Here is an 11,192-nt window from a genome sequence, read left to right on the forward strand (position 1 = left end):
CCCCTGCGCTTCCAGTCTTCTTTCAGGGAGTCCACCTGAGTAGGTAGTCTTACATACCCTCTGCCTCCAACTCATGCCCAGGGGAGCCACCTTGCTTCCTCCAGTGACTCTAAACTCACCCTAAATCCTTTTCCACTGTGCGCTCATCCCCAATTTCAATCCCTGCCTTCCTGTTTGGGGCCCAAGGTACAATTTACTCCCTCCTGTCAGTTTACCACCCGTCTCCCGGAGTTGGAAGTCTCGCCCCTCCCAGCCCATATTCCAACCTTCAGCAGCCGACCCCCAGAAAACCCCAAATTCTACCGCTTCTCTTCTCTCCAAACTCAAGCTATTTCCTTAAGTGTCCACAAATTCTACCATCCCCAGAAGCCCACTTCAAGCTTAAGTCTCAACCCATGGCAAACCCCTCATCCCCAGCTCCTACCATCTCCATCAGCCTTCCCCAGGTCTACCCTAAATCCCACCTTCCAAAATTAGCACTCCGCGGGGTCCTAGCCAACATTTATATCCCACTCCGCATTGAAAAGATCTCCTTAGCCCCCACCCCAGCTCTGACCCCGAGCTGTCAACTGCTTCAGGCCAACCCCAAATCATCACCTTCATTCAGTCCCCTCCCCCATTAAGAGACACCCCTCCCCTCCAGCTCACCTTCCACCTCGCCCCAAAGACAATCCCAAATTCCACCTCGATACCCCACACACACCATGCTCCCGTCCCAGGTCTGGTAACCCCTTCTCCATGTAAAGTCGCCCCCTCCCCCGCTACCCTCCCTTGACCTGCTGGGGTCCCACCCTCACCCAACCCCCAGCCCGCGCTCGGACAAGTCTCCCCCACCAGCCCGCCGTTCCATCGCCACTTCAGTCCCCTCCCCCCAAGGCCGGCGTGGGAGCCCCACGGCCCCCACCCTCATTCTCGCCGGCGCCACCAGCCCAAGCTCCACAGGAGCGGGCCAGGGGTCCGGGGGTCTCCTCACCGGCGAGCGCTACAAGCGAAAGCCGCGGCGGCGGCGGCGGCAGCTGAGGCGGCGGTGCCCTTGTCTTCTCCGGAGGCTACCCCGGCGACGCTCTCGTTCCCTCGTCCGTGTCCAGTAGGGTGGTGGATGGCGCGCAGGGACGGGAGCCTCCTCCTCCCTCTCCTCAGCTACTCGGCTCTGAATCCGCTGCAGTAGCCGCGGAGAAACCCGACGGTGGGGGAAGGGGACGCTCGGCTGCAGGCGAGAGAGGAGGAGGGGGCGGGGGACCGCTGAGAAGGGCGGGGGAGGAGGAGCCCGCACGCCGTCCCGACACGTCCCACGGCCTCAGAGCTGCTGGACTACAACTCCCGGCATGCTCTGCCGCGGCCCTGCGCGGCCTGCATCTTCCAACCGCGCGGCGGCCCTGGGGCCGCACCCTCTTGGGTCACAGACAATGGAATGAAGCCGACGGTCCACGGGAGACTTTTGTAAACTCAAAGAACGCTTGAGAGGGAAGTCGGATATTTCTGCAGCCTCATCTCCATGAAGCAAAACTCTCTGTGTCTCCAACCTACACAAGCACTCCTTTCCGCCCGAGGGACTACACCTCCCAGCATGCCTCACACCGCTGCCCTGCCCCTCCTTCCGAACCCCTCTCAGACCCGGTACTGTAGTCCTTGCGAAATGCTGGGACGTGTAGTTCTCAGTCCTTCCTCCATGTTAAGAAAAAGAAGTGAAAGAGAGGAAAGGGGGAAGGACTTCCAGCCTGGGCCTAGATGGCCTACATCATCTATATTCTGTACTCTCCTCACCATCCCCGTTGTCACTGTCTCTCCAGAGCTAACGCAGCAGCCGCCTCACTGGCTTCCCTGCAAATTAGAGGACAATTCTGCAACTTAAATTCCCATGTAAAAAGGACATTTGCTTACATTTACATTACTTATAGATATTTAATTTGCAAAAATGACCGAAAATGTTAGAAAAGAATGACCAAGGTTATGGAGAAGGTTGTTGAATAGGAGGTGGGAAAGATGTAGTCTGGGCTGACTCAATAAACGGTGATGTATACATGCAACGCAGTGCGAAGCAGCCGTTTAGAATCGGATAGATATCTTTAGACACTGAAGGCTCTTCACAGTTTGCTCTCAGAAGGGCAAATTGGTTACAAAAACAGCATGATTAGACAGGTTCAATTTATTTGAAGTTTGAGGATGTAAAATCATAACGGTTTCCGGAAAGAGATTCTCCAAAAGGATATCAGAGGTTATCTTTGAAAAAGGTTTGTTAGCTTTCAAGTTACTCCTATTTTATATTGCCTGAATTGTTTAAGGGAGTACACATCATTTTTTTTTTAAGCTGAAAGTCTATTTAAAAAAAAAATACTATCTCCAAATACAATGACCTCTCTCTCCCACTTAGAAACTTTCCTTGGCTCCCCGTTTCCTGAACAGTACTTTAAGACGCCACATCTCTCTTTAAACTCCGTAGATCCGGTACTTAAAAATGGTGGTTTTCCACAGTATTAGTTACTTGTTGCTGAGACAAAACACCAGACAATAGCAATGGAAGGAAGGAAGGGAGGGAGGGAGGGAGGGAGGGAGGGAGGGAGGGAGGGAGGGAGGGAGGGAGGGAGAAGGAAGGAAGGAAGGGATTTTTGTTTTGTTTGTTTCTGGATTTGCTTTTTATTTTTATTTTTGCGTGGGTAGGAGTAGTTTTATGTTAGGATTTCTCTGTGTAGCCTTGGCTCTCCTGGAACTCACTCTGTAGACTATGCTGGTTTTGAATTCACATAGATCCACCAGCCTCTGTGTACTCCACCACAGCATGGATGGAAGGGTTTGACTTAGTTTCATCTCAGGAAAGATAAGTGTCAGGTCCAAATGAACTCCATTCAGATGGCTATCTGTGGTGCCTATTAGCATGCTAAAATACATTCTGGCCTCCATGCTTGCCACACATCAGAAGAACCTGTTACAAACTTTATGCTGGCACCCTGACTCTTCTCACCCTACCCTTTACCCTTGGGCTTCTCTCCCGCCAGTTTCTCATTTTCTTACAACCCTGCTATTTTGGTTAGTTACCTGCTCTCTTGACCCTCTCTCTCTTCCTCTCCCCATCTCTGCCTCCTCTCATGGCCAAGTTCATTCTGGTCATGTCCAGCCCTTTACTTTGTCTCTCTGCTCTGGATTCTTCCAGATGCCTGTGACTCGACAATGAAACCTTCCTTGGAGCTGTCATGATGGAGGTGGGTCTTGTATCTATCTGTTGCTTTCATTGGTTAATTAATAAAGAAACTACTTGGCCTTTAATAGGACAGAAAATTAGGTAGGCGCAGAAGACAGACAGAATGCTGGGAGAAAGAAGCCGAGTCAGTCGGTCGCCATGATTCTCCTCTCCGAGGCAGACGCAGGTTAAGAATCTCCCTGGTAAGCTACCAGCTCGTGGTGCTATACAGATAATTAGAAATGGTGCGGCGAACTCCCTGACCAGCAGGAAAGGACGACCACCAGACGAGGATTCTTCCCAAATCACGCTTTATTGGAGCCTCTTGGTTGAAGGGAGAGTGGAAGTGAGGGGCCCCGGGCGCCAAACAGCAGCTGCTTATATAGGGGGTAAGGGAACGAGTCATGCCTGGATTGGCCGATGCGCGCCTGCCGATGCTCCTGGCCACGGGATTGGCCCTAAGCACATCATCGTCATAGCACATGTGAGAGGCATGGTTCCACTGCATTGCCTAATATGGAGCTGTCCACCAAGCGAGGCCGGGGCCAAGCGCCATCTTGTAATGGCGGCCACTCGAATTGGCTCCCAGCAAAATGGGTTAATCAAGATGTTATAATTAGCCAATAAGAGGCTAGGACTAATGGGCCAAGCAGTGTTTAAAAGAATACAATTTCCGTGTAATTATTTCAGGTAAAGCTAGCCAGGTGGCGGGAAGTGGCCCACCGTTCCTCACACTACAGAGTGGCGCCCAACGTGGGGATAAATCCACTTAAAAACCTGAGAGGGCTTTAAAAAAAAGGGAGCGAGAGTTTAACACAGCTTTGGCTGTTTGTGGGTGGCTTGCCGCAAAGAAATTTCCCTGACTCAGCAGCCACAAAAAAGCTGCAGTTTTAAGATGCTGGCTTTCTGGGCTGTGCCGCCATTGCGATCTCTGTCTGGTTCCTGCGGGAGACAGAGTCTTTGAATGGAGCATTTGGATTAAAGTGGTACGGCTTGCTTGATGGCAACTAGATGCTGTGTGCCTAAAAGGAAGTCATTGCATGCTATGGCTCAGAGGCACAAGCAGCTCCACCACACTACTGGTGCAATGGGCAAAGATCAGAGGCATGAGTGGCTCCGCCATGTTGGACTGGGCAGGGCAAGCAGGCAGTGCCTGTTTTTGACCTAGGAATGTCACAGCTTAGATTCTTCAGTGCTTAGCGATTTAAAAGTGCAAAACAAAGTGCTCCTGGATAGTAAAGAAATTACAGATTCACAATAGAACAGATTTCAGACATAGAAGAACTATAAATTGATCACAGTGTTGGATGAATGTACGTAGGCTTGAGAGAGAGAAGGAAAAGAATATAGAGAATAAAGTTAATGGTTTAAAAAAAAGGGTAAAGTCTTTAAAGAGACAGAGTACAGATAGTTATAGATTAAAAGAAATAAAGAAAAATAAGCCACATAAAAGTGGAAAATTCACAGAGAGTCTGGATTATGTACATTGTGTTTTCTTTAAAATTTTTTACTGTAAAGGAGCTAAGTACAGAGAGACATTTCATAATATGGGCTGCCAAGCAGAACCAGAATGGATTTCATAAGGGTATTAGGACTTCAGAATTTGGGTCTAAGGATATGATGCTTTGTTTTTACAGAGGATGAGACCCTGTGGATTGCTTCTATCCCAATATGGTATGATAGACCACGCCCTCCTGAAAGATTGCTGTGAACACCCTCAAAAAATTACTTTGCTCAACTGTTGACTGAGATGAATCTGGAACACAGGTTACACCATGAAAGATCTGATTAACAGCACCCCCATTCAGCAGGAAGCAGTTTGGAGAGAAAAAGCTGTGCCCATGTTCCCAAATATTGTTTATAAATGTTCTTTTACATTTAAAGGGGGATATGATATAGATATGAATAATTTGCATTGGTATGGATTTTAAGGTCAATTTTGTTATATGTATATGTATTTCTGATATTGATTAAGGTATTGTGATTGTGTAGTTCATTTAAGAATGTAATATATAATTAGGAAATATAGTGGATAATCATCAATAATAGTCAAGCTTGTAGTCATGTTAGATTTTCTAGATATGTAGAGATATATTTCAGTTAAATAGGCATTCTTCATATCTTTCAAAGACTACAGCATATGGCATTTTAAATGTTTTAATAACTTAAGGTTTTCATGACAATCTGGCGGCACCAATCTACTTCAAGAGGAAGATGGGCATCGAAGAGGCTCCTTATGGAGTTTGATAGCCATTTGGGCAAGAAACTGCTCTTGCCTGGACTGTTGCACAAACTGGACACAGAGAACCCTCAGAGAGAGGACTGCTGAACTTGCCTAAAGGTGAGATGATCCTTCAGGGCTCCTGCTCCATAAAAGAATTCAAGAGACATTCTGCAGGACACAGCAGATAGTGACTGAACTGTCTTTGGAATTTCCTGCTTCATGGAAAAGTCTGCTGGATATTATGGGCCTGTAGGCTGAAGATGGATGCCCCAACGGTACAGAAGAACTTTGGGTGACTGTACAGGCAACGAGATGTCTCTGTCATTTCTAGAGTTTGGACTTCTCATTTACTTAGGTAATATTATATCCTTCTGGAGTCTTTGATGGAGTTGAAGAATAGATAGATAGTTATAGTTATAGTTTTCCATTGTTATGATAAAAGATAAAATAGATGTAAATATTGTAACTGTAATTCTTACTTGATAACTGTTTTGTTATATGTAATCTTACTATGTTAAAGTGAAAGCCTTTCTTTCTTGTTTAAACAGAAAAAGGGGAAATGATGGAGGTGGGTCTTGTATCTATCTGTTGCTTTCATTGGTTAATTAATAAAGAAACTGCTTGGCCTTTAATAGGACAGAAAATTAGGTAGGCGCAGAAGACAGACAGAATGCTGGGAGAAAGAAGCCGAGTCAGTCAGTCGCCATGATTCTCCTCTCCGAGGCAGACGCAGGTTAAGAATCTCCCTGGTAAGCCACCAGCTCGTGGTGCTACACAGATTATTAGAAATGGGTTAATCAAGATATAAGAATTAGCCAATAAGAGGCTAGAACTAATGGACCAAGCAGTGTTTAAAAGAATACAGTTTCCATGTAATTATTTCAGGTAAAGCTAGCCAGGTGGCGGGAAGTGGCCCACCCTTCCTGACACTACACTGTCATGGTGTCATGGATGCAGATTGGCAGCAGGAACAGGTCATGTGAGAGGGAGATGCTTGTGCCCAGGAAGCACCTTCTCCTTTTTACTCCATGGTACCACCCACATTTAGGGTTAGTGTTCCTACTTCAGTTAACCTACGCTAAATAATCCCCAGACAGGCCTAGGGATTTGTTTTCCATAGGCATTCTAAATCCCCTCAAATTGGCAAAATTAACCATCACAATTATAGTTTATTTAAAAAATTTAAAGTGAGTGAGGAACTCTCAGTTTCTTTCCTCGAATTCCCTCATTTTCATTTTAGGTTTCCCCTCATACTTCACAGTCTCATATAGCCCCTGTAATTATTCAACCACAGATAAGGCTGCACTTCCAGGTTCTAAAGGCAGGCATGTGCAGATGGGCCCTTGGGTTACATACACGTATGACTCCACTAAAACCCTTGTGCACATGTGTGAGTGGTCCATATGCATCATCAGTGTATAACGTAGTCACGCCAACCCCTGTGCACACGTGCTGGGCAGCTTTTCAAAGCTGGACGCGCCATTTCTGCCCCCTTGCACACCGATCTCCAGGCCTGCATGCACCCCCTCTAATAAACTCCTAAACAGGCTTGCTTGTGTCTCGTGTTCCCTTCTCACTCACGCCAGGTAATTTCATTGGTGCTAAGACTCGAGAGGCTCCCCCACCCTGAGCCCCTCTCCCGTGGTCGTGATCTGGAACCAGGAAATTCTTCTCCACAACAACCACATGTTCCATATGCCTGAGCGTGACTTCTCTGAACAACATGGGCATCAATTGGTGAGTTTCCCTATTCTGGTCAGCTTAACCGTGTCTCCGAACCTGAGGAATTGAGCGTTGAGCTCTGGCAACCCTTTGGTGTTCCTAGAAGTGGGGGGAGACTACCCCCAACCATGGTCTTCAAGGATAAGGTTGTGCCCTTTCGCTGACATTCATCTGTGGATTGCTTCCCTTAGTTAAAATCATGACCGCACTGACCCGGGGTCAGTCCTCCCACGCGAGCACTGCACACTTTGTGCAGTGCATTCGACTGGGGGCCCAGGGTCCCTCAGATTCTTCTTTCTCTTTTTTTTTTCTATTTCTTTTCTTTTCTTTTTTCCCTTGCCATAAAAGGTCGCTCAGAGTGGCCTCTGGCCTGTCTGGGTTCTGAGTCGCTGACTGAATCCAGCCGGGCCTCACCTTCTCACTCATGGCCCACGGGTCTTGAGAAGGTTGCATTGATTCATACCCCGCCCACAGTCAAGAGACGCCCCGCCCACAGTCAAGAGACGCCTTTCTGTGGGCCTTGTGGTGTCGCTGTTTCAGGTTTTCACAGTTCCAACAGTGGGAAGCAATCCATCCAAACCCATCAATCCAGCCTCCCCCTGGGATGCCTTTTAGAGGCCCTGAAACCCAGGCCTTAATGCCCTACCTACAGATCCTCACACTTGTCTGCCTTTGTTAAAAAAAAAATGGCCTCGTTACAATTTAGATGGCAATCTAAAGTGGCCGCCCAATGGTACCTTTGATCCTGATATTTTACAGCAGCTCTCTAACTATTGTTAGTGCACAGGCAAATGGAAGGAATTTCCTTACATCCAAGACTTTTGCTATTCAGGCTCTAAGCCCTCTGTCCTTGTAAACTGCTCACGTGTCCCTGGCTATGCCATCTGTACCGGTAGAACCCTCCACTTTGGTTCTGGACCCAACTAACAAGCCCCCGCCTTTTCATCCTCAGCAGGAAGCTACCCTACCCCACCAGTTTCTGCTCCTGTCCCTTCAGCCCCTGCCCTTCCTCCTTCTGCCCCTTCACCTCCCGCTGCCTCACCACCTCCCTCCACTTGCTCTTCAGCTCTCTCTTCCCCCACTACCTGCTCCAGCAGCCCCACAGAATCACTCTTCCTCTCCATCGCCTGGTGGCAGCAGCTCCCTGCTCTGGCATCCACCTTTACCCCCCTCTCACACACTCGGGTGCTGCTATGGAACCTAACCTTAACCAAGCCAAGGCTGCTACAGTTCTCCCGTTGTGAGACGTGGCGGGCATAGATGGATCGATTAGGGTGCGTGTTTCTTTTTCACTCTCAGAACTCTCCCATATAGAACAAAAACTAGGGTCCTATACATCGAATATTACCACTTTCATAAAACAAATTCCAGTATCTTACCCAGTCTTATAATCTCAGCTTTCATGACATCTATATCATTTTATCTAATAACCTACTTCCTGAAGAGTGCAGGTGAGTTTGGGAGCAGGCCCGACTACATGCAGGTGAGATTCACCAAACTCTTGCCTCCCACCCTCCCAGAGCAGAGGCGGTCCCAGAGCAGCAGCCACACTGGGATTATAACACTCCAGGTGGGATTTTAGCTAGGGACCGGTTTTCGACTCGCCTCCTGGAAGGTCTTCATAAGGTTGCCCTCAAGCCAGTAAATACAAAGGAAAATCCTTCCGCATTTTTAGAACACCTCACAAAAGCTCTGGTACAGTATACTAACTTAGATTCAGAAACTGCGGGAGGCAGACAGTTACTACTCATGACTCATTTTTAAAATCTGACATTAGGACTAAATTAGGCATTTGGAGAAAGGTCCCTTGCCCCCACAGGCAGAAGTCTTAGGGTTGGCTTTTAAGGTGTACCATGCAAGGAATGACAAAGCTCGCAATCACTGTCATGTGCTAGCCATGGCCTCCTGACCGGCCGAGGTGACAGACCACCCAATCTGTGCTGTCTGTGCTGCTCCCTTGCTCCCAGGGGCTCTAGAAATACCAAGCCCGTGTTTCAGATGTGGTAGAACTGGTCACTGGGCCCAAGCATGTCCTAATCCTCATCTTGATCCTGTGAGACCTTGTCCGAGATGCCATAGGGGAGGACATTGGGCAGTCGATTGTCCTTGTGCACATCGTGACATGGAGGCATCAAACCCAGAAAATTCCCAAGTTGACCTTCTAGGTCTGGCCATGGACGAGTGAGGCTGCCCGGGCTCCTTTGACCTGACCACAACTGTCATCTGTAACTGGGAGCCATGGATAAACATCATGGTACTATGACGGCTCATATCCTTTCTCTTGGACACCAGAGCCACATACTCGGTATGTTGGACCCTGGAGTCCAATCACTGAGGAGGAGTCACCCCAGGAGACCACCCTCACACCAAGTTGATGTAAAAGCATGAGGATTTAATTAATTCTGTCGTGACAGGGTCTTTCAGCATTCGAGAAGCCAGAAAGACCCCGAATAGCTGGTACAGGCTACTTTTAAAGCAAAAAGCCACAGAAACGGGGGGGGGTAGTCTGGGGGCTGTTCTTTAACTATTATGATTGGCTTGTTCAAAGGGCTATTACCAAAGAACACATAATCCAATTAAAAAATGGAGTACAGACCTAAACAGAGAACTCTCAACAGAGGAATCTAAAATGGCTGAAAGACACTTAAGGAAATGTTTAACATCCTTAGTCATCAGAGAAATGCAAATCAAAACAACTCTGAGATACCATCTTACACCTGAAAGAATGGCCAAGATCAAAAACACTGATGACAACTTATGTTGTGCTTTGTAATTGTTAAGTTGGGAGCGTAACCCCAGCTCCTGGCATTCATCCCAGCTCCCCCTGGCCTGGGAGTTGCATTGGTCTGGACTCCAAATCCCAGCATGTCAGGTCCTGCCCCCCACCTGCCAGGGCACTTAAATGGACTCCTGGAGGAGAAACACATGGTTTTTGGGTCTGCATGGGCTCCTTGCTGTCCTGTCTCCCCACCATGCTTGGCCACCTGAGAGCATCTTACTTAAGAAAATGATGGGCATTTTGATTTGACCTAATTGGATTTCTCGTGCTGGTGGAGCTGCCCTTTTCTTATTAATTTTTACTTAACTGTAATGAGTTTGTCCTAGTAATGTAACGGGCTTTTTACACCCATCTCTCAAAATGTCTCTGGAAGCTTTGGTACAAATGTGAGATTTGTTTCTAAAGCTGCTCTGGGCACTGTGCAGATTGTAGTTCAGTGGAAGGGTCTACGTGGCATGCTCAAGGACCAGAGTTTGAAAAAAAATGTCTCTGGGGCCAAGCATGCTGGCACCACACATGTGGGTGGTGGAATCCCTGAGACTAGGGCTCAAAGACCAAAATCAGCCTGAGCTGCATGAGACCCTGTAATAGTAGTAGTAATAATAGTAACAATAATAATTTAGTGTGGAAACCTAAGAAAATGGACATTAAGCTTTGTACAGTGCAGAATCATAGTCAGTGAGGTTTATCTGAGGCATTAAAGATTAGAAAAACTGATCTTTATTAATGAGCCAGTGGCTATTTTAGTGTCTATAGCTATTATTTTATGAAATCCTTCAGTATGTGCTTCCTCAGATACGTCTTTTAAAAAAATAAGTTGTGTGTATGAGAGAGAGAGAGGGGGGGAGAGAGAGAGAGAGAGAGAGAGAGAGAGAGAGAGAGAGAGAGAGAGAGAGAGAGAGAGAGGTACACATGAAGTGAAGGGTAAATACCCACAGACCCCATGGAGCTGGAGTTCCAGGCCATGTGAGCCACCTCTCTTGGATACTCTGGTCTTCTGAAAGAGCAGCAGATACTCTTAACCACTGAGGAGTCTCTCTAGTTCCTCATATACACACTTATTGTTCTGATATTTTGTTTGTGTTTTAACAAATAAAGCTTGCCTGGAGATCAGAGTGAAGTCTCTAGAGGTCAGGCAGTGGTGGTACACACCTTTAATTCCAGTACTCTGGAGTCCCACGCCTTTAATCCCAGCACTAGGGAAATGGAGACAGGAAAGGTACAGCTGGGCAGAAAGAGAAATATAAGGCAGGAGACAAGAACTCGGTGCAGTTTGGAGATGCAGTCTGAGG

The 11,192-nt window shown here is 47.4% G+C and overlaps 1 protein-coding gene across 2 annotated transcripts in view; it reads right to left on the minus strand.

Moving 5' to 3' along the window:
• Positions 1–1,239, minus strand: part of Fam168a (family with sequence similarity 168 member A) — a 138,588-nt gene extending 137,349 nt beyond the window's left edge. For both annotated transcript variants that reach the window (XM_057777775.1, XM_057777774.1), the window contains exon 1: positions 974–1,239. The gene's annotated coding sequence lies outside the window, so the exon portion shown is untranslated. The remainder of the gene's footprint in view (positions 1–973) is intronic.
• Positions 1,240–11,192: the final 9,953 nt, after the last annotated feature.

The sequence above is a fragment of the Chionomys nivalis genome, chromosome 8 (genome assembly GCF_950005125.1).
Source record: "Chionomys nivalis chromosome 8, mChiNiv1.1, whole genome shotgun sequence".
Taxonomy (NCBI): Eukaryota; Metazoa; Chordata; class Mammalia; order Rodentia; family Cricetidae; genus Chionomys; species Chionomys nivalis.